The sequence below is a fragment of the Balaenoptera physalus genome, assembly GCF_965194825.1.
Source record: "Balaenoptera physalus genome assembly, chromosome: 21".
NCBI lineage: Eukaryota > Metazoa > Chordata > Mammalia > Artiodactyla > Balaenopteridae > Balaenoptera > Balaenoptera physalus.
This window is the reverse complement of record NC_138902.1, coordinates 26,930,905-26,953,374: the sequence shown is the minus strand read 5'-3', so window position 1 is coordinate 26,953,374 and position 22,470 is coordinate 26,930,905. Positions and strand designations below refer to the sequence as shown.

The 22,470-nt window shown below is 40.6% G+C and overlaps 1 protein-coding gene and 1 long non-coding RNA gene across 3 annotated transcripts in view; both read right to left on the bottom strand.

Moving 5' to 3' along the window:
• ZDHHC2 (zDHHC palmitoyltransferase 2) overlaps window positions 1-22,470 on the bottom strand; it is a 68,285-nt gene that overhangs the window by 45,533 nt on the left and 282 nt on the right. The window lies entirely within an intron of this gene.
• LOC309651662 lies at window positions 185-22,432 on the bottom strand. The gene is made up of 2 exons (XR_014258289.1): window positions 12,922-22,432; window positions 185-676 (listed from the first exon to the last, which is right to left on the bottom strand). It is a non-coding gene; the product is annotated as an uncharacterized lncRNA (long non-coding RNA).

The window sequence follows — 22,470 nt, the reverse complement described above, 5'->3', positions numbered from 1 at the left end:
ACAACTACTGAGCCTGCGCGTCTGGAGCCTGTGCTCCGAAACGGGAGAGGCCGCGATGGTGAGAGGCCCGCGCACCGCGATGAAGAGTGGCCCCCGCTTGCCGCAACTAGAGAAAGCCCTCGCACAGAAACGAAGACCCAACACAGCCAAAACTAAATAAATAAATAAATAAATAAATTTATAAAAAAAAAAAAAAGAATTACATCTTGGAATCTGGAAGTGTCAATATAACTGCAAGGCTGGTAGGTCGGGTGGCCAGTTGTGTTTTCTGGCTACCCTTTCTGCTAACCCTCCTCCTCCCTCATTAATCATTCCTCTAAGAAACAGAGTGGGGCATCAGAGAAAAGGCTGATTGGTCAGCCATCAGTTTAGCGTTGATGCATGATACTTTTGTTGTAGTACTGATCTTTAAGAAACTCTGGTGTAAAAATAAAACAGGTAAAACCAAAGTTGAAGAGTCAGACTGTCAGCCAAAGTAGTAACCCCTAATATACAAAAGGATGAAAAACTGCTTCTTATTCCAAACCTGACTTGAGTAAACATCCTTAAAAATGCATACAAAAAAAAATTAAAGGCATACCTCACTTATCTCTTCCGCATGAATTATCAAGCAGTCATTTAATCCAGGGGTCAGTAAACTACAGTCTTCAATCCAAATATAGCCAGCCATCTGCTTCTGTAAATAAAGTTTTTTGGAACAGAGACATGCATTCATTTACATGGCTATTTCTGTGCTACAATGGAGAGTGGGTAGTTGTGACAGGAAGAGTATGGCCTGCAGAGCCTAGAATATTTACTATCTGGCCTTCTATAGAGAATGCTTTTCAACCCCTGTATAAATAAAGTTCTCCAGAGAAACAGAACCAATAGGGTATGTGGGTGTGTGTGTGTGGGTGTGTGGGTGTGGGTGTGTGTGTGTAGAGAGAGAGAGGGAGGCCGGAGGAGGCAGGAGGGAGGAGGGAAGGAGAGAGAGAGAGAAAAGAGTAGAGAATGAATGAATATGAATTTTAAGGGTTGGCTCACAGGGTTATGGGAGCTGGCAAGTCCAAAATCTACAGAGCAGTCTGGCAAGCTGGAGAGCCAGGGAAGGGTTAATGTTGCAGTCTTGGGTCTGAAGGCAGACTAGAGGCAGAGATGCTTCCTCTTCAGGAGACCTCAGTCTTTGCTCTTAAGGCCTTCAACTGATTGGGTGAGGCCCACCTACATTATGAAAGGTAACCTGCTTTACTCACAGTCTACTGATTTAAATGTTAACCACATCTAAAAAATGCCTTCACAGCAACAGCTAGACTGGTGTTTAACCAGACAACTGGCCACCACAGCCTAGCCTAGTTGACACATAAAATTAATCATCACACCCTGCATCTAGAATCTAATTTTATTCTAAAAATAGTTTACTAAGAAGACATGTGTTGATCTTTTGTGTAAGTTCTGAAGCCAAGTGTATTATTTACTGTAAATTAATAAATTGTAATTATAGCTAGCAAAGTAACTACATAAACTAACTTTATGTATCTGCTAGAGGGAAAACAATAATAAAATCCTTTGTCATACTCTAAAAACTTGACTGCAAATAATCCTATTCAAAGTAACTTTATATATACCCCCATATGATTCCCTAAGGATGCTATCCAACCCTATTTTCTAAAGAGTTCTAAAAATATTAGAGCCGATTTAGTCTAGATTGATTTAAATTCAATCTTGATTAAAAGCAAAGGTTCGTCTCAAAGATCTTTCCAGTCCTATATTTTACCAACTGATTTTTTAAAATTTTGCTTCGGTGATTATACAATTGAGAGTTTGCTGTCAAAAATGTTATCTATTGATAAGTAGCAGCCTACCTCTGTTAGTCAGTAGCTTGAATCTAGTTCAACGTTCAGTCCTAAGTACATCCAAAATCCAAAAAACTTCAGATACTAAAACAAGCCTTCATAGTAGGTAAAAAAAAAAAAAAAAGTACTTTCCCCCTTAAATTAGCAAAGAACAGTTACATAATTTTTTCCAGAACAATCTGTTTTTGGGGTATTTTCATCACAAATGTATACGGCTGTGATTTTTTTATTTCTTTTCTTAATCTGAATTTTCTTTTTCTTGCCTTCAAATTCAAACTCTGCTTTAGAAGAATAATTTACTTTTATTGCATAAACACAGTACCTTCTCTGTATAAATCCACTAGGGCAGTCTGACACAGATACATCTTAGCCCCATATATTCAGTCTGATAATGAAGAACACCAAAAGTAAAGAATTGGTTCTAATGAGTGAAGCTGAAGGATAACTTTATAGCCAAGCTCTATTTTTTTCTGCTTATCTTTAACTCATCTATTGAAAAACAGTCACTGAGTCTACCATAGTTACACCACTGAGGATAAAATGGTAAATGAGACTCCATCCCCCTGCTCAAAAAGCCTAGAGTTCATGGGGCCATTTTACTTAGAAGTTGAAACTAATGGAAAAAACAAGGACATTAAAACAGTAAAACATTTTCAATTAAGAAACAGAAGCCCCTCAGATTCAGAAAATTAAGATGAAAATAGGAAGAGTGCTACAAATATACTTTAATATCTCCTGTCCTAACATCTCTCCTTTGACCTCAAGTCTCTAGCTGCCACCCCATTTTTCTGGCCCTTTCACAGGAAAACTTATTTTAACAATCATCCAAACGCACTGCCTCTACCCCCTAATTTCTTTTTTTTTTTTAATTAATTAATTTATTTGTTTATTTATTTATTTATTTTTGGCTGCGTTGGGTCTTCATTGCTGGGCGCGGGCTTTCTCTAGTTGCGGCGAGCGGGGGCTACTCTTCGTTGTCGTGCGCGGGCTTCTCATGGAGGTGGCTTCTCTTGTTGGGGAGCGCGGGCTCAGTAGTTGTGGCACGTGGGCTTCAGTAGTTGTGGCTCGTGGGCTCTAGAGCAGGCTCAGTAGTTGTGGCGCACGGGCTTAGCTGCTCCGCAGCATGTGCGATCTTCCCAGACCAGGGCTTGAACCTGTGTCCCCTGCATTGGCAGGCAGATTCTTAGCCACTGTGCCACCAGGGAAGCCCATACCCCCTAATTTCTTGTTACTTCCTCGACCACCACCAAGTGGTTCTGCACCCCCAACATTCCACTGCTATCAGTCCTGTCAAGGTCACCAATACCCTCCCTAATTCTTGGTACTCAAGTTACTCTAACAGAATTAATTACTCTCTTTTTGAAATGCTTTGTTGAACTGACGGTGAATTCTTTGGTGAAACCGGCCAGTGAAAACCCCTTGAAGCAGAATCCTTTGTCCTTTCAGCTACCTTCCAAGAAGCACTAGTTCACTTCTAATGTTTTAGAGATCAAATTGGGTCAGTAGAAGAAATACATCAAATCATTCCCATGAATACTGGTGACACTGCTGCTAGACCATTTTAATAAGAGAAGCCACCTCAGTGAGAAGCCCGCGCACCGCAACGAAGAGTAGCCCCACGCTTGCTGCAACTAGAGAAAGCCCGAGCGCAGCAACAAAGACCCAACGCAGCCAAGAATAAATAAATAAATTTTTTAAATAAATAAATAAATAAAAACAAAAACTTGGGGCAAAAGTCATTCTACAAATAGAATCGGTGGGTTTGTAGGAACTGTTTTGTCAAGGACAGCAGAGCAGTTTCAGAATAGAAACAAAGAATAAGGGTAAGGCTTCACATCACCTGGACCCAAAAACCCATGGTTTCCCATGTGGGTTCTCACGGTTACATAAAAGCCAGACCTCACAGTGCCAACCACAAACACGGGGCAGGCAGTCTACATTCCTTGTTACATCCCCATACGGTTCCTTAAACACTCATTCTGCAATAAGAAAACCATGGTTTCTTTTAAAATGTCAATTGATGTCATCTCACTAAAAACCCTTCCGTGGCTTTGCACTGAATTTACACTGAAGTCCAATCTCCTTACTCAGGCCTCAGTGCGCCAGCATGCTCTGGCTCCTACCCACCTCTCCAAGATCACTTCTCATCGCTCATCCTCTTGCCCACTAAGCTGCAAACGGGCTGACCTTCCAGAACACACTAAACTTTAGTGTCGTTACCTCTTCACCTGCTGCCACTCCTGGCTCACTCCTGATCATCCTTCAGCTTGCAAGTTGCAGGTCAGTTTCTCATAGAGGTCCTCCTGTCCAGTACCCAGCTACAATCCTTACCACCACACACTGTTTCTTTCTTAGCACTTAGCACAGTCTGTAATTGTTTTTATTTGTTTCTTTTCCATGTCCTTCACTGAGGTTTGCATCCTGGCTCTGTCCAGTTTGATGTTTTATCTCCGCCTAATCACTTATTCTCTTCTCAGTCTTATCTCAATATTTATCTCATTGAGTTGTTTTGAGAATAAACTAGGTAATGTAAGTGAAAACACCTCGAATAGAAGCTGCCATATATGAGGAGCTCAATAAATGTTAGATGAATATGGAGCATAAATAAAACACGAAACAGTGAAACCTTAAGAGTAGGAGTTCCCCAAGGTTTAGTGTCAACAGTTTTATAAACAACCTAGAGAAAGAAGCACACCATGCATTTTTAGCTTGCTGGAGTGCTACAATTTTCCGGACAGTGAAATGCCAAGTTGATGGAAATAAATTGCTGGAAGAACTTTTGAGTGTGAATAAGCAGAAAAATGCAGGTGAATTACCATGTGGGCAAATTAACATAATGAGAAAACACTAAACCAGTGAATTTTAAAACTACATTTTCTTTCCCTACTCCTTCCAGAACTCTTTTCCTCTCAACTCCACCCCCATCCCCACCCAACCAAGGCCTGTCCAGGTTCTGATAGGGTCTGGCATGCATCAGCATCTCAATGTGAGGAGTGGAGGAAATTGTGTAATTTGGCAAGAAGTAGGATTTCCCAGGTGGTCTGATGCATCCCCCCTGCCTCTACCCCAGGATTTATGTCTAACAAACTATACTGATCTAAACTAGATGTTTTGTGTGCCAGAAATTATCAAACAACCATGGAAAAATGGTCAAGGAGAACTTCTCCTGAAGAATGGCACAATGCAACAACAAAGAAAAAAAAATGAACGGCAGTAAACCAATCAATATAAACCAAGACACAGGAAGAACGGGAACCTTAAGAACAGGTTATGATGTCCATTGACAGAGGAATGGATAACGAAGATGTGGTACATATATACAATGGAATATTATGCAGCCGTAAAAAAGAATGAAATAATGCCATTTGCAGCAGTATGGATGGACCTAAAGATTATCACACTAAGTGAAGTCAGACGGAGAAAGACAAGTATCATGTGATATTGCTCATGTGTGGAATCTAAAAACACGATACAAATGAACTTATTTACAAGACAGAGTCACAGATGTAGAAAACAAATTTATGGTTACCAGGGGGGAAAGTGGGGGGAGGGATAAATTGGGAGATTGGGATTGACATATACACACTATTACATATAAAATAGATAACTGATAAGGACCTACTGTATAGCACAGGGAACTCTAGTCAATATTCTATAATGGCCTATATGGGAGAAGAATCTAAAAAAAGAATGGATATATGTATATGTATAACTGATTCACTTTGCTGTACACCTGAAACTAACACAACACTGTAAATCAACTATACTTTAATAAAAATTAAAAGAAAAAAAAGAACAGGTTATGATCCAAAAGGTTATGCAAGTCGTATGTTATCTGGGTGGTCAGGCCTCCATATCAGCCATCAAAAGCCTTTCTAATGCTTAATGTACCTGAAACAACATTACAAAATTGTGAAGTAACAATATTACAAAAATTAGCTACTCTGTGTCAGGGGAGCCTTTTTGAGTTTGGAACATCCAAACTCACCTCCCTTCCACCAGGGTAGACAAGAGGCTGCCCTCATTCTCTTCCCCTACCTGCTGGGCCATGAGAGCAGACGTTCCTCCCACCCCAAGTCTTCAGTGATGACTCCTGTATTAGTCGGTCTGGGAAAGTACCACAGACTTCGCGGCTTCTTTATCAGACAGCTGTTTCCTCACAGTTCTGGAGGATACAAGTCTGAGATCAAGGTGTCGGCAGGACTGGCTTCTTCTGAGGCCTCTCTCTTTGGCTTGTGGATGACCATCTTCTCCCCGCATCTTCACATAGTTTTCTCTCTGTAGATCTTTAGAACCAAACCTCCTCTTCTTACAAGCACACCAGTCGTACTGGATTAGGGTCCACCCTAATGACCTCATTTCAACTTAATTACCTCTTCAAAGGCCTTATCTCCAAATTCGGAAGTCCTGCAGGTTAAGACTTCAACCTATGAACTTGGGGGAAGACACAATTCAGCCCGAAACACTCTCTGAAATAAGCCTGCAGCTCGAGCAGGGTGAAGGCTGGGTCGGGGTGACAGGGCACCACTGGGCTGGTGGGGGGGGGGGGTCAGATGACGAGGGGCAAGAATAAACTAAAGGAAGGGAGCGTTTTGTTAAATGTTTACTCTATGCCAGGAATTGTGCTAATTCTTTTCAAATGTTTATCTCATTTAAACCTTACAACAATCTGTAAGGAAGGTATTATTATCATAATTTTAAAAGTTGGGAAAACAGTCTCCCAAAAGTAAAATAACTTTCCTAATGTCATTCAGTCATAACCTGTGGTGCTAGGATCTACATATTAGGTCTGTCTGACTCCAAAACTCTTTCAAGGATTCCACCTGCCCTCCCAGGATGTGTGACATCTGGTGCCCCCGACTGCATATCCCTTCCAGGCTTCTTTGTCCTGGGCAGCTGTTCCTTGCCTGGTTGCTCCCACACAGTGGCCCCTCTGTGTTCAACACCTGGGCCGCTACCTGCTACTTGTGATGAGGGATGTTCTGGAGATCAAGGTTTAAGACGTCCTCTTTTTGTCACCCCTCCTCCACCAACCAACTTAAACATAACCTGGAAGCAGGTCATTTTACAAACTTTGGGCACAAAAAAAATTCAAATATTTGGTTATATTTCAGTGCTGAGAGCTTGGCTTTCCTGAGTTCTCAATTCAAGAGTTGGGGAAGGAAGAGAGCTCCGGGTTCCGAGGATAAGAGTGAGATGGTGATGCAGGGAAGAGGATTAGGAGAGGACACTGGGACTTCCTGACCCGCCTTCTCAGGAGCAGAGGGAAAGCTCATTCTTGAGGTCAGTACAGCCCAGGTACACTCCCTTACGGGAAGACCCCTCACTTGTAGAAACTGGCAATGAAGAGTGACGGAACATACATCTGTCCCGGAAAGGGAATTTGTAATCCCTACCGTTATCAAAATTTTCCAAGTTAGAAGTTCTTCTCTCTCTCTCTCTCTCTCTCCACATTTCTTTAGCAATTTAACCAAATCATTGTTCTCAATACCTAAGAAGCTCTACTCTGCAGAAACATTTGGTGTAAACTCTGACTTTCCCAACTGAAGGCTGGGAACACACCGAATGTTTGTACTTAATCATTAGGGATGTGTGGGTCTTCTGATTTACCAGTTTTGAAAGGCAAACGAAGATTTTGTCTCACGATTATGGCCCTGAAAAAACTCACTGCCACTTTCGTCTCGGCAAAGAGAAAGACAATTCCTGACTCACCGAGTGTAGTAAGCAGTACTGTTAAACAAGGGAATCTGATCTCAGGGCTGGTCCCTGGCTTAGTGTCCTCACTTCAAAGCTTACTCAATGGAATCCTATGATCCCTCTGTCTCAGTTAAAGTAGAGGAGATTCCCAGTGCCAGCAAGTTGTACAGATTTCAAGGCAGGTGAGTTTATTTACCCTGTTAGACAGAACTGTACTGGTCCCCCCTCTTCCACACATGGCTACAGCTCAACTCAAGTTCCAACAATGCCTGGGTCTTTTCAACTCCAGTCCCCTTCCTTTCCAATTCCACATGCCCTTCTTTGGGTTGGCCCTGAGAGGCATGACCGACTCCTCTGAATCAGGCAGGTTGGTGCGAACAATACACCTTCAGCAAAGTTCTACCCGGTTCCCAAATAATGGTTGTCTACTATTGGGGGAAGGTCAAGCAGAGACTTCAAATCCTGAAAACATCCCCTTCATTAGTCAGAACCCAAATTTTAGAACTGGAAGGGCCTTAATGATTATTCTGCTCAGTGTAACTACTCATCTTTCTTATATATGTATGTATTTATGTATTCGTAGTAAGCAAAAATCCCACTTGTATTTTGGTTATTTCAGCATTTAAAAATACACATATAAGATCAGATAGAAAGAATTTTTGTAGTGTATTTTTTAATGTCATTAGATCAATCCCATATTACCTGGTGTACTCAGAATTATCAAAGAGGACAATACTGAGAGAATTTTTTTTTTCACTACCAAACATTAGCTTTCTGATTTATTAAGTAGAAAAATCAGTGCTTCTTGTGTGCTTCTCCATGGAAACAGATAACCTTCTAAAACTATCTCCCGGGGTTAGCAGCTACATGTTGAGTACCAAATGACCAGGGCACTTATAACAGAGCACATATAACATATTTAAAAATTAAACCAATATTTCTAGGTTCATGTAAATTATCTGACACTTCTATAGTACTCCAGAGAAAGAAACGAACGGGACAAAGCTATAATTCCAGAGTTTGTGTTTATGATGTTCATCAGAATAGAATTTACAGTGCCACACTTGAAGGGATGAATTAAAAGATTTAAAACAACATTAGCACCAGCAATAATTACTGCAGTAGAGCACTGAGTCGCAGTATCTATTAAAACATGCAAAGGTATTAAACTATTCACTGACTCACCCTTCTGTACTGGGTATTGAAGGGTGAGTCAGTATTTTCTTTTATAATAGTATTTTCTTTTATAACTTCACTGTCATATATTCATGAAGTAAACTTCTCACACACACAATCTTTCTTTGATCTCAGCTTGAATTACAGTATGCCTTGTTCCTCTTACTTGCAGCAAGTCATACCCTTACTCTACACTGCACTTATCAACAGCACTAGCACAGCCCGCCGGCCAGTAATTGCAGTGATAGTACCTATATTCGGTTGCAGCAAAAGCAAATTTGACGTAGTTGTAAACTGGCAGGTCACAGACGAAAGACGGGCCCTACTACTGCTTAAGGCACAGTATAAGAGCACAATAGTATACAAGTACCACCTAATTATAAGTAGACGTATTCATTAATGCAAACAGGAAGTTCTACGCAATTGTGTACAGAACTAAGACAGTCATCAATGCTTGGACTGAGTCTCTCTCTCTGCTCAATGTGTGAGCTGCATCTCATGTTTCCTACTTGTTTCTCTCCGCCAATTAATGTACTGATTTTTGTTTTCTGTTCCTGAAACCATTGTCACTTACTCTAGATCTGCAGGCAAAAACAAATACCCTGGTATTCATTCATGAATCGTGTTCACTCCCTGTGCTGTGTATAAGGACCTAGCTCATGATTAACACCGTGGGATACTGACGCATCCACAGACACAGGTATGTTTCCTCGACTTCTCCCCACCAGCTCATGCCACCAGCTCATGTTTACCCAGTATATGTACCATTTAAACTCATAACATGTTGCTCTTTAAAAAGATAAAATTTCTACCAGTTATCATTAGTGCTCTGGTTACCCAAAAATTGTTGTTGAATTTTAGACTACGTACAGTAGGCCAGCAGCCCTCAACATTTCTGCCTTGGCCGTACCTGATGGCCAGTGTTCTCATGAGGGACACAGTCCCTAGGAATGAAGAAAGCTACTGCATGGGCAAAATGGAGTTACTCACAATTCCCTGACCACCAGCTTTCCTGCTGCACTGTGAAAGGGCAAGGTAGTTAAAAACTACTCCGGGGACATTGATATGGACCTCACAGACACTTCCAGAGACCTTCAAGTTTAGATATGTTTACAAGGGTATATACAGGCTTCTCTGGAATCACACTTCCATCAAAATCACCTGCTCCAAGAAAACAGCATGGCAGTCCTCAAAAATTAAACACAAAATTACCATATAATCCAACAATTCCACTTCTGGGTATATACCCAAAGAACTGAAATCAGAGACTTGAACATGTATTTGCAGACGAATGTTCACAGCAGCATTATACACAATAGCCAAAAGGTGGAAACAACCAAAATGTTCACCAACAAATGAACAGATAAACAAAATGTGGTGCATAATACAATGGAATATTATAGATCATTAGGAATGAAATTCTGACACATGCTACAACATGGATAAACCTTAAAGACATATGCTTAAGTGAAATAAACAGACACAAAAAGACAAATACATGGTTCCACATATATGAGGTACCTAGAATAGTCAAAGTCATAGAAACAGAAAGTAGAATGGTGGGTGCCAGGGGCTGGGGGAAAAGGAGAATGGGGAATTACTGCTTAACGGATGCAGAGTGTCATTTTGGGAAGATTAAAAATTGCTGGAGGTGGATGGTGGTGACGGTTGCACAGCAATGGGAATGTACTTAATGCCACTGAACTGCACACTTAAAATGCAGTCAAAATGGTAAATGGGTACAATGGCAAAATTTTATGTTACGTATATTTTATCACAATAAAAACATTTAAAAATCACCTGCTCCAGAGACTATTCCCAAACCACAAATTAAACTAATATTCACCTGTAGCTAAAGTTTTCTTTCTCATCTCTGGTTATTTCTACAATGAAGGATTTTTGTTGTTTGATCTTTTCAAGAAAGTAAGCTCAGAAGTGGTAAGTAACGAAAAACAAAGCTTTGTTGAGATGCAGATGTCTAGCTAGGCATTTCCACCGAAGTGGTTCATTCATGAGTCTTCCCAGATTCTCAGTGTCTGAGATTCAGAAGAACACCTAGGCAAAATTACAAATTCCACACTTCCTTGGCCTTTTTCAGTGAATGAATGCAAAATCCAAAGACTTCAAGGGTCTTGGGTATTTTTGGATATTAACTGCATACATGTATCCATCTCAGGTTGACAGCTTCAAATTAAAGTTAAATTATGTACACCATATTCTATTTAAGAAGACCGGGGCAAGGAAGGGGGAGTTGAATATTTTAGAAAGTCTTTCTTTTTTTTCATCTAAAATGGGTAAAAATTTTAGCATTATAAGGGGAGATTTTAGTTAGCTGAAAACTTTTAAAATGGAATATAGCAGCTCTGGGCAATGCTGGCTAAGTTTGAGTGCTTCCTGCAAATGCATTTCACTCATTTTTTTAGTGATTATTTTATATTTATATATTAGGGCAAATATTTTGCATATTCTAAATTGTTCTTAATCTTTTAACTTTTCAAATGGGTTATAAAATTAATGTTGTCATCTAAATCCTTATTATAAATGATTACATTTCAATATTCAGAAAGAAAAAAAAGAGGCAATTGATTATTATATTTGTGTATTAGTTCACTAGGGCTGCCATAACAAAGTACCACAGACTGGGTGCCTTAAGCAACAGAAGTTTATCTTCTCACAGTTCTGGAGGCCAGAAATCTAAGATCAAGATTTAGCAGGTTTGGTTTCTTCTGAGGCCTCTCTCCTTGGCTGACTTCTCCTTGTGTCTTCACATGGTCTTCCCTCTGTATGTGTGTGCCCAAATTTCCTCCAATCATATGGTATTATGACTCATTCTAATGACCTAATTTTAATTTAATTACCTCTTTAAAGGCTCTATCTCCAAATACAGTCACGTTCTGAGGTCCTAGGGGTTAGGACTTCAACATATGAAATGGGGGGGGGAAAGGGTACAACTTGGCCCATAATAATTTGAAACCATAAAAATATTACAAACTGGGGGGCTTCCCTGGTGGCGCAGTGGTTGAGAATCTGCCTGCCAATGCAGGGGACACGGGTTCGAGCCCTGGTCTGGGAAGATCCCACATGCCGCGGAGCGGCTGGGCCCATGAGCCACAACTACTGAGCCTGCGCGTCTGGAGCCTGTGCTCCGCAACAAGAGAGGCCACGATAGTGAGAGGCCCGCGCACCGCGATGAAGAGTGGCCCCCGCTCGCCGCAACTAGAGAAAGCCGTCGCACAGAAACGAAGACCCAACACAGCCATAAATAAATAAATAAATAAGTAAATAAACCCAAAGTTTAAAAAAAAAAGCTGAAATATTAAAAAAAAAAGAAAAATATTACAAACTCATTTACGAACATCTGAGTGATCAAATAATAAAAAACTAAGCAGGTAATTCTCTCATAAAGGATTCACGTTCTTTGAAGCTTGAAATGTCTACTGCGATCACAAAAGGCTCAATTAAACAAGTTCAGTGGGCATCCATTCCTTTAAGAGAAGTATGTCTTGAACGCTACTCTGTGTCAGGCATCAAGGCTACAACTGTAACCAGACAGGGTTTCTGCTCTCACGAAATCTTCTACAGGTAATCTTCAGATAATAAGAAAGTTAAGCTTATCTAATAGAATAAGGTCTTTTTAATTTGGATTGAAGGAATCCAGATATCGCAGCGACTCACACGTCGGTATATGTGTTTCATTTTAGTAAAACTTTAAAAATAAAATTCGGGGATCTTCAGAGCATAGTCAGTAATAAATTAAAACAAGAGTTCAATCTCACATTGTTAAATTCTCAGTCCTTATCTTACTTGACATATGAGCCTATCTGTCAACATCGAGTGCTCCCTCCTCCTTGACACCTTCTCCTCCCCAGGCTTCAGGGCCCCACATTCTCTTAGTTTTCCTCCACTCCACTAGTCGTCCCTTCTCAGTCTCCTTTGTTGGTTCCTACTCATCTCCTCAACTCTCAGTGCTGGTCACCTTTGGTCCTCGTCTCTGCTCAATTTACGTTCACTCTCTTGTTGGGACAAATGTATCTGATGTTAAGTCTTTAAATCGATTTAAACGCTGAGGACTCCCAAATTTACTCCTCCCGCCCAGACTCTCTTCCCAATGCCACACTCATCTACGCAACTGCTCACTCAGCAGCTCTGTTTCCATGTCCACATAACACTGGTGATCTACGGTCACCCCATCCCCACCCAGCTCCGCTCTACCTACATCTTGTGCATCTCAGCTCATCTCCATTCGTCCAGTTGCTCAGGCCAAAACATTGGAATCGATTGGCTCCTTCCTTTCTTTCACAACTCACAAATGTCTGTCAGGAAATCCTGTTGTCTCTAAAAATAAATGCAGAAGCTGGCAACCTCTCTCCCTTCCCACTGTCCCCACCATGGTCTGACACATCATCATTTCTCACCTGGATTGATGAAGTGGACAGCCCAGAGTACGCAGCAGCCAGGATGATCTTTTTAAACGTAAGTCACAGCATGTCACTGTGCCACCCAGCACTCTGCCATGGATCCCCGTTCCACCCCAAGTAAAGCCGAAATCCTCACAATGGCCTATGAGGCCCCATAATCTGTACCTCTTCTGCACCTCTCTGACCTTGTCACCTACGTCCCTTCCCCCTGCTCACACCCCTCCAGCCAAAATCACCTTGTTCCTCCTCTAACATGCTCACACTCTCCTGCCTCAGGGCCTCCATACTGATGGTTCCCTCCACCTGAGATGCATTTCTTCCCAGTGCAAGCATGGTTCAATCCCTCAGCATCTTTGAGTCATTGCTTAAATTCCCTGACCATCCCACCACACACACACACACACACGCACACACACACGAATGGATAAAAAGATGTGGTCTATATATACAATGGAATATAGCTTGGCCATAAAAAAGAATGAAATCTTGCCATTTGCAGCAACATGGATGGACCTAGAGTGCATTATGCTAAGTGAAATAAATCAGTCAGAGAAAGACAAATACTATGTGATTTCACTTATATGTAGTATCTAAAAAACAAAACAAATGAACAACACAACTAAATAGTCCTAGATACAGAGAACACACAGGTGGTTGCCAGAGGGGAGGCTGGTGGGGGGAGGAGAGAAATAGGTGGGCGAGATTAAGAGGTACAAACTTCCAGTTGCAAAATAAATGAGTCACAAGTATGCAAAGTACAGGGTGGGGAATATAGTCAGTAATTATGTAATATCTTTGAATGGTGACAGATGACAACTAGACTTATTATGGCGATCTAAAAACTAAAAAAGGAAAACTTCACTGGCATTCCCAATCATTTTTGCTCTGCTTTTTGCTTTTTTGTCATGATACTTAGGACCCTCTAACACATTATATAAGCTACTGTGTCTCTTATTTGTCCTTCCTATCCTCCAACTAGAATGTAAACTCTAAGAGCCGTTAACAAATATTTCTGAATGAATGAATAAATTAGAGAGGTACTCAATAAATTATGGATGGTTTGAAATGCATTCAGTTCTTGGATTTGAAAATTGCTTGCTAAAACGCAAGTTTATGGGGGCCTACAAATGAATCACTGCTCTTCACACCCTCCAACTGACATACAGCTCTCAGTTCTGCGTATCATAGTTTTTAGTATGTCCTAGTCCTGGAATAAGCTGCATTTCATTAAAAATATGCTATAATTAAAACCTTGATTAAGTCCAGCTGGTCTCTGCCCTTCATCCCTTCACACTAATGGACCTCCCTGGAGGTGCCCTGTATAATCACTAGTCATAGTTAAGCACATAAATCCCTTACTGCCTTTCTTCCTACAACATGTCACATGGAGTTGGCCACCAAGTAAAAAACCTGATCACATATTAGTCCCTGCAATTCAGAGCAGGCTTGGGACTTACAGTTTGAGGCTCATAACATTGAAATCTTTTTCTCGGTCAGTTAATGGTACCAGGTGTCTCTCATTAGGGCTCAGCATCAGCTGTTTTGGAGCAGGCTGTTTTTCCCACTATCATATGCCCAATGTGAATTATACAGACATTACAGAGACTGTACTTTAAGTTGCACCATCTCTCACATCCCTACCAATTTGGTGAAAAGCCACACTTCAGATTCAGCCACCTACTACCTCTCCTGAGATGACCTTTGGGCCCCCAAAACCATCAGGGACACAATCTAGTCTGAGTTTTCAGTCACCTCATTCTAAACATACTCATTCAAATACAGTGAAAATCCATTTTTTACATAATGCAATGAACAGAGTCAGAAATTTAATTTTATCTATATATATAAGAAAATAGATAAGCATTACAAAGCATTCTGGTCTGCCAAATTTCACCGAGTTATAATCAAATAAATCTATAAAGTTCTTGGAAATATATGAACTGCTTTTTACAAGGACTGTATCTATTATAAGATGACCATGAAGATAAACAAATTACCTTGAAACTATTGTACTCTTTGGATATTTGGTTTTAAAGGATGTAGAGAAAAAGGTTTTTTGATTATTGCTTGGTGTTTATTTTACTGACGAACTGATCTGGACCATTCTGTTCCTTTAGGGCGGCGATGCTAGTGAATAAATCCAAAGAGGTCAAAATAGTTTAAGTATAGCAGGAAAGCTTAATTGACACTCTACATGAGGAGAAGTTTCAGGACACCATGGAGAAATACTGGCAAAGAAATAAAGCTCAGTCATATGTAAAAGCACTTCTCTTTCATTTGCATTTAAAAATGTAATCAACAACATATCTAAAATGAACTACCATCAAGTATGCATTTTAGAGTGCAGAGAAGCGCTTAGATGATAAATGCAGCAGATATTTTTGCTCCAGTGTCTCCCAAATAAAAATGGATTTTTAACATTTCTGGCACAAATATTTATAATTGAATTTAAAAGTCATAGTCAGATGAAAAGTCAAATTAGGAAAAATGATACACAAATGTTTCAAATGTGATTTAATTTTAAAGGAAAAATTTCAGGCAATCATAGCCGGTTACTTAATTGCTAACATATGCTTCTTAAGAAATCAGGTCATCTACCTCCTCCCAGCTGCCCTCACCCCACCCCCTGCCCTGCAAATTCCACCCTTTTCCATTCTCAGCATTTGACTGAGATAACAATTAAGATATCACAAAATTACCCTTAAAAGAATTAGAGAAAAATATTTCAACAATGTTTAATGGACTATTAAAGAAATTAATTCAATTATGTTATGCTTTTACTATTAATTCTCTGTTATATATCTACATGGTAATATTAAATCGTAGGCTTCCACATACTATTAAGACTATCTTTCTAAACAATCTTTGTAAAACTGTTTGCCCAACGGAGAACATTAAGAATCTATGGCAAATCTATCCTTTTGCAAGTAAGATGAGATAGTATTTCTCCAGTCATCACAATGTTGGAGTCTCAGGGGACCCACGAACTCACCACTTCCTAGAGGAAAGAAGGCTGAGAGATGTGATACAACAGTCAAAATGCATGAAATCAGCAGTATAAATTACAACATGTAAGTCCTGGTTCCATTTTTCTGAGAAGAAAAACCATAAATTTTCCATCAAGATGAAAAAGAAAAACAAATGAAACAAAGATCACTGAGAATCTTCTCACTGAGAACTCTCCATCTATACTAATCTCTGGAATATTTGTCCTTTTGGTTTGTTTGGTTTTTGTCCTCCTGGCACTTCTTCCTACCACGGAGGCCAAAGAGATCAAACACCTGCTCTTGCTAAATAAACCCTGTTGCCTGGGGTGTGGGCACGACAACAGGTCAGCCAGCTGACGCTCCCAGAACCATCCTTATGGAGACACAGGGAGCAGGGGTGGCTCCAGTGCTCGGGATGGCTGGCCACTAGGGCAGCAGCTCCCGCCAACGGTATGACATCAGCTCTACTTCACCCATCTTCTCTTGGTTTCTGCTTATTTTCTAAGCTAGGTTCTCCAGTCTTCTCATGGATTCAATGAGTTGTGTTCAGGAAGTTCTCACATTTACTCACCAAGTCACGGGCCCTAAGCTGAGAGCAGAGTAAAAGTTGCCCGAGCATTAGGTAAGAAATGAGGCAACTGAAACAACCACGTAGCACGTAGCTGAGGCAAAAATTACCGGTCATAATCTCGCTCTGAGATGTTTACATGTGGTAGATCGATAATATGATTAGCCAGGCATTACTAGTGAAGCGCTCTCCGTCAGCTCGTCTCACCTGCTGTATTGATCGTTCTGATTTAACACTGGCACAGCAACCAACTCACAGGCTCCCGGGACTGGGGTGTTTCATTTTCCATTTCTCCTTCCTGCCCCTGTGCCATGCAAGCCGCATTTTGAAAGTTACCAACCCTTCTCCTCATGCGCAAGCTGGAGGAAAGGCTTTAGTTTTGTTCTGTTTTGCTTTTCCAGAGGCAATTTTTCCCCTTAGCTGTGAGGAAAAGATGTCTATTCAGTTCTCCTCTAAATCATCTCGGGGGGAAAAAGTGCCTAGCACATAACAAAGGTTCAATAAACGCTTTTGAATGAACCCTGCTCAAAACCCTCTGAAGCTGGCCTCTTTCTAACCTTGCGGAAATGCACCTTCTCTAGAGACAATTATCTTGACTTAAGAAACCACCCCTTCAGCTTCTGCTTAATTACTGGAAACACTTGAGCAAGTATTTATTTTGACAGCATGGACACGGCATTCTCAGTAAGCATTTGAAAGTAAACTTTTTTTCTCCACAACAAACTTTAAATTGAGTTTTGACTTCTAGACCCTCTTCTCTTACCTATTTACATTATACAATTGTTTCATAAAAATCAAACACATTAATTCATTCGACTTTTAGTGAGCACCTCTGCATGCTAAGTACCATGGTAACTGCGTTACCTATGTCATCTCTAATAGGATTTAATAGCAAACAGTAATGCTGCATTGTCCAATATATAAATTAAAAAGCTTTCTGACACACTAAATGGAACCAAGAAAGCATTAAGCAGAGTCTTTTTTTCTCCTTTCCCACTGACCATTTATATTAAAGTCAAATGGTACATAGGTCAAGAATTTGGAGTACATCACATTTTATACATTTGAATTTTAGATCTGAAGAAATGTTGAGTTCTTATCCCTCTATTTGGACAATTAAAAATCTTGAAAGTATTTGATAATATCAAAAAAAGTTAAAGAACTAATATATTTTAAATCAACTGTCAACAAGAAATAATTTCTAAGTATTTAGGCATTAAACATTTAGCATGTGTACATCTTCTATGGATGTGCTTTCTGTGTCATTTAAAACTATTTTAATAATTATAGATGGTAACACTTGTATTCTCAAGATCATTTGTTAGTAGTTTTTTCTAAAAAAGTTTTAATGTCCTGCATAATTTTTAAAAATGATAGTTTACCAATAACAAAAACACAGTTCTTTCTCTGTGGGGCTCAAATTCATTTCATGATGGAAAACAACTTAGAGCCCCATTCAGTCTCCATCCTTGAACGTGCAATGGCCTTGAATTAATGGTAGATCACAAGAGAATCCACGTATGAGGTTTTATATGTTTTATCCTTAAAGATATCCTTAAAAGAAGGAAAACGTAATTTTCTATCTCCTAAACTGATCCCTAAGTTTGTAGACTAATTCTTTGAATTCTTGAACATCTTCAATAATCACTGTGGAATATAAGAGGTTGCAATCATTTCTGAGAGGTGTTTATTAATAATAAAGACTGCAAAACCATGAGTAAAACCCCAATATTCTAATGGTCTAACTTCTAACATACTCCAGGGTCAGCAATCTATTGCCCAAGGGCCGTCTGGCCTGCTGACTATTTTTATAAATAAAGTTTTATTGGAACACAGTCACACCCATTTGTTAAATTATCTAAAGTTGCTTTTGTGCTACAACAGTCGTGTTGAGTGGTTGTAACTATCTGGCCCAAACTATAAACCCTTTGAAAATTGTGAAATCATTATATAAAGGCTGTTTCCCTTACTTTCAGAGCTGTGTTAACTCTTATTAAACAACAACAATAAAGTTTAATGGACTTGCTAAAGGACTTCATTGGGCTAGAGAGATGCGGTGAGGGGTTTGCAAGGAAAGGGAGACATTTTAACATTTGTACCACAGAAGCTGAAGTCACATTGGTTAATTTGGAAAAAGGACATAGAACTGGTAGCAACTCTTGGAGATTTAATGTCTGCATCTACAAATGCCACAGACAGTTGGCCTAAATGATCTCTAAGCTTTGCAATCTTCATGATTCTCTGAAATGACTTCAGTAAATCCATAAGCAAACTCAGAACCATATGAGCACACAACTTAATAATAAATGTTTCATGGCACCTGCCTAAGGTGAAGGCAGGGAAGGAATACATTTTAGAAAAGTGAAAACCAAAATTATTAAACAAGGGTATGTGGAGCTTTCTGGTACTATTCTTGAAACTCTTCTGTAACTTTGAAATTATTATCAAATTAAAAGGTATAAAAATAGTTAAAACAATTTTAAATGTTAGCACTTAAAAGGGAAAACTTCAGTTACCGTATTCAACAAAGTTAACACAGCGACTGCCATAATGTTTCTGGAAAACACATAAGCCATGCTTAGTATGTTCCCTGAACCAAGCATGCCTGCAGATTACCGTCATTCCCTCTATTCTGCATCCTAATTACCCACCTTACAAATTTTACCCTTTGAATTTATCTTACTTTATGGAAAATGAGCTAACTAGTAATTAAAGGGATCAAAAGACAGATAAGACACAAAAGAAGCTGGAGTGGAGAGAGTAGTAGGAGGGAGAGGGAGGGACTAGAAGAGACCAGTTAATCAATTAACTAGATAAACATGTTCTGCAATGATCACAAATAGCAGCAGCTCTGTATTCTCTCTTCTTTGGTAGACTAGGAAGGAAACTTACCCCAAATACTTGACTCTCATACAATATATGTACATCCCATATATTTTTTATGTACACATATTCCAAAGAGATAGGAGTTTATTTTTTCTAAAATGCAAACATTATGCTAATTGAAAAAGTGCCTAGAGAGCCACACACATCCACGTTGTTAAATATAGAAACTAACTGTAATGAGAATCATTATCTCCAGTTTCCAAGGATACCAGGGTAAGCACTACTCCTAAATTGCAGTTAATTCAGCAAAGGGCACAAAGTAATTTATATTCAGGGTCATCTCTGCTGACAGCAGATACAGAAGCAAGGCCAGGGTAAACCACCCTGTTTTCCTATTCTGTTTGTTACTCACTCTAATTCCCAACCCCCAACCCCCATCCTCTGGTCCCAACCCTGGCCAATGTTTTATGGGTAAAATTTGGAAAATCTGACGGTAAATGGCAACTTCCAAGAGAAACAGAATCCACAAAGGGCAGGGCCATCAGAGATGTGAATAATGCTGGGGGGTAGGGAAGGTTGGCATTCCTCTCTGCTTTGTGAAAAGGAGAGAAGCCTGGTTTTGTGTGCCTGCCACACTAGTGGCCCTTTTCCCGGTGCCTGTAAGGGAACTGTACAGTTAATTTCAACTTCCCACCCAACCAAGGCTATCCAAGCTTTTAGAGCTTACCCCTCCTAAACTGCCATAGTGTCTAGAATCATTTTCAATTTGCTGTCTTCTTTAGGATCTAGACTTTTCATACGATTACTTACAATTTGTTTCTATAGCTTTAATAGAAAAACTACTTTCTGACAACTTCAGAGAGATTGCCTCTGAATCATTTCGTTGTTGTTTATTCAAGGCTATTTGTTGACTGCTTTCAACATGACAGGCATTGTACCAGGCGAGGGAGGCAATGACGAGAAGTGACATGATACTTCATTTTTGATCTCCAGGGAAAGTATCAAAAACAGGCCATGTCACTTAGGCAGTTTAAAAAGAGGCATTCCCCCCCCCAGTCAAATTTTCACTTACTAAAATAGTGATGTGGATTTCATGGATACTTTAGATTTACCTTAAACTTACAGAAATTAAAATAAAAATATATAAAATATATATAAATAATATCCAGATAAAACAGCGGTTTTCCATTTAGCTCCTCCCCCATCACCTGTCCACTCAATACAGTAAGACATCCTATGTAGAACTCAGCTGGGGCAGAGGTAACTGTAAGGGAAGAAAAGCTCTCCCAGCCTTCATGTGTTTCCTCCTGATGGGCATGAGACTGCATCAGGCTAAGCTTCTTAGCTTAATGTGATAATGTAGGTGAATAAATTGCCTGTTTTGATAACTGAGGCCTTCTGACACTTTCCTCTTTTGCACCAGTTACAGTAATTTAAACTGTTCACTGCTTCTAAGAGGAGAAGGAATGAAATACAACAAACGTTTCTAATAGTTATGTAACATTTCAGTATACCTCAATAAGACAAGTTGTTTTAATATTAACAGCTAATACAAAAAGTACAACATGTTTCTGAAAATTTTTTCCTATACATTTTTGATAACTTGAATGCTACATACTCAGTTGCACTGTCTTGATGATTTCGGTACCCAATCCTTTTCTTTTTAAAAAAAGCTACTTTTGTACTGAAATATTGTTTCTAAATTCAATAAACAATATAGTAATAATATCAAATTTTAAAACTATATGAAATGGGAAGTTAGTCTCAATTCTGTTAAAAGTTATGTCAGTAATTATCTTGGTGTATTATTCTGACACCTATTATTTCTCACAAGGGGCAACATTTTGAGGTAAGAAGGCTTCAGAGAAGACGCTATGTCTGAATCTTGCAGCTTGCAAAACGCTTAAATTGAGAAGGTTCAACTAAACAGGCCACTATTTAACCTTTCTCCTGGCCTCACCGGAAGCAAGTGCTCCGGAGGGCGAAAACACAAAACACAAAAAGCGTTCTCAAGTCACTGGCAGAAAGGTCATCCTCTGGTTTATCACCTTTTCTGACAACACGATGAGCTTTCACAAAACCTCTAAGGTAGAAACCGGCTTACATTAAGGAACAGAATTGTATTCCCTAATCGTGCGTAATCAACTTTTTTTCTTCTCATCTTCAGCGCTGCAAATACCCCATCCAACCGATTCTGGAGCCTAAAACTTGGACTTGAGCCACTTGGCTTCTCTGGATGAAAAAACATCAGATGGTCGCCTCCTTTTTCCCTTCTATTATTCTAACATCTAAATTACGGTCTTGCGTACTGCATGTATCTTCGAAAATACTTTATAGTAGCTCACCACCCACCCACCTCCACCTCCTCTTCACTAGCAAGTGTCCAATTGGCAATGCTCAAAGATCATAAAGGCAGCAAAAACGGCCCTGAGGGCTGTCACAAATTTCTAAAAAGTGGATTAAGGACAACCAGAAATGGGCAGCTCTGACACGCGAGGCCACCGTCCCCCGCGCGGGTCTGGCGCAGCTCAGATCCTGGGCCCAGCTCGGAGCCCTCCAGCCTCCAGCGCAGCCCCCCCGGGCCTCAGCCCTCGGCGGAGGCTGGGGCGGCGGACACCGCCGTTGTCCCGGGTGCCGTCCTGCCGAGGGCGGGGGTGGCTGGGCTGCGCGAGCGTTGGGGTGGAGGTGGCACCGTAACCGGAGAGTTGCGAGGGGAAGGCGACGGTAGCGCGAGCAGAAGGAGGCAGCCCCGAGGCTGTTATCGACCGCGGCGCCGGCCGAGAAGCAGCCAGTTGGCGGCGCCCGGGGCGCGACAGGCTCCGGGGTGGGGAGAGCGGGCGCGCGGCGCCGTGCGCTCGGCGTCCCCGCGTCCCGGGACTGTCGAGTGGGCGGCGGAGGGGGCGAGGGGCGAGCGCAGAGGCCGCTGAGTGGCCGGGCCGGCCCTCCGGGGGCGGGGGGAGGGCCGA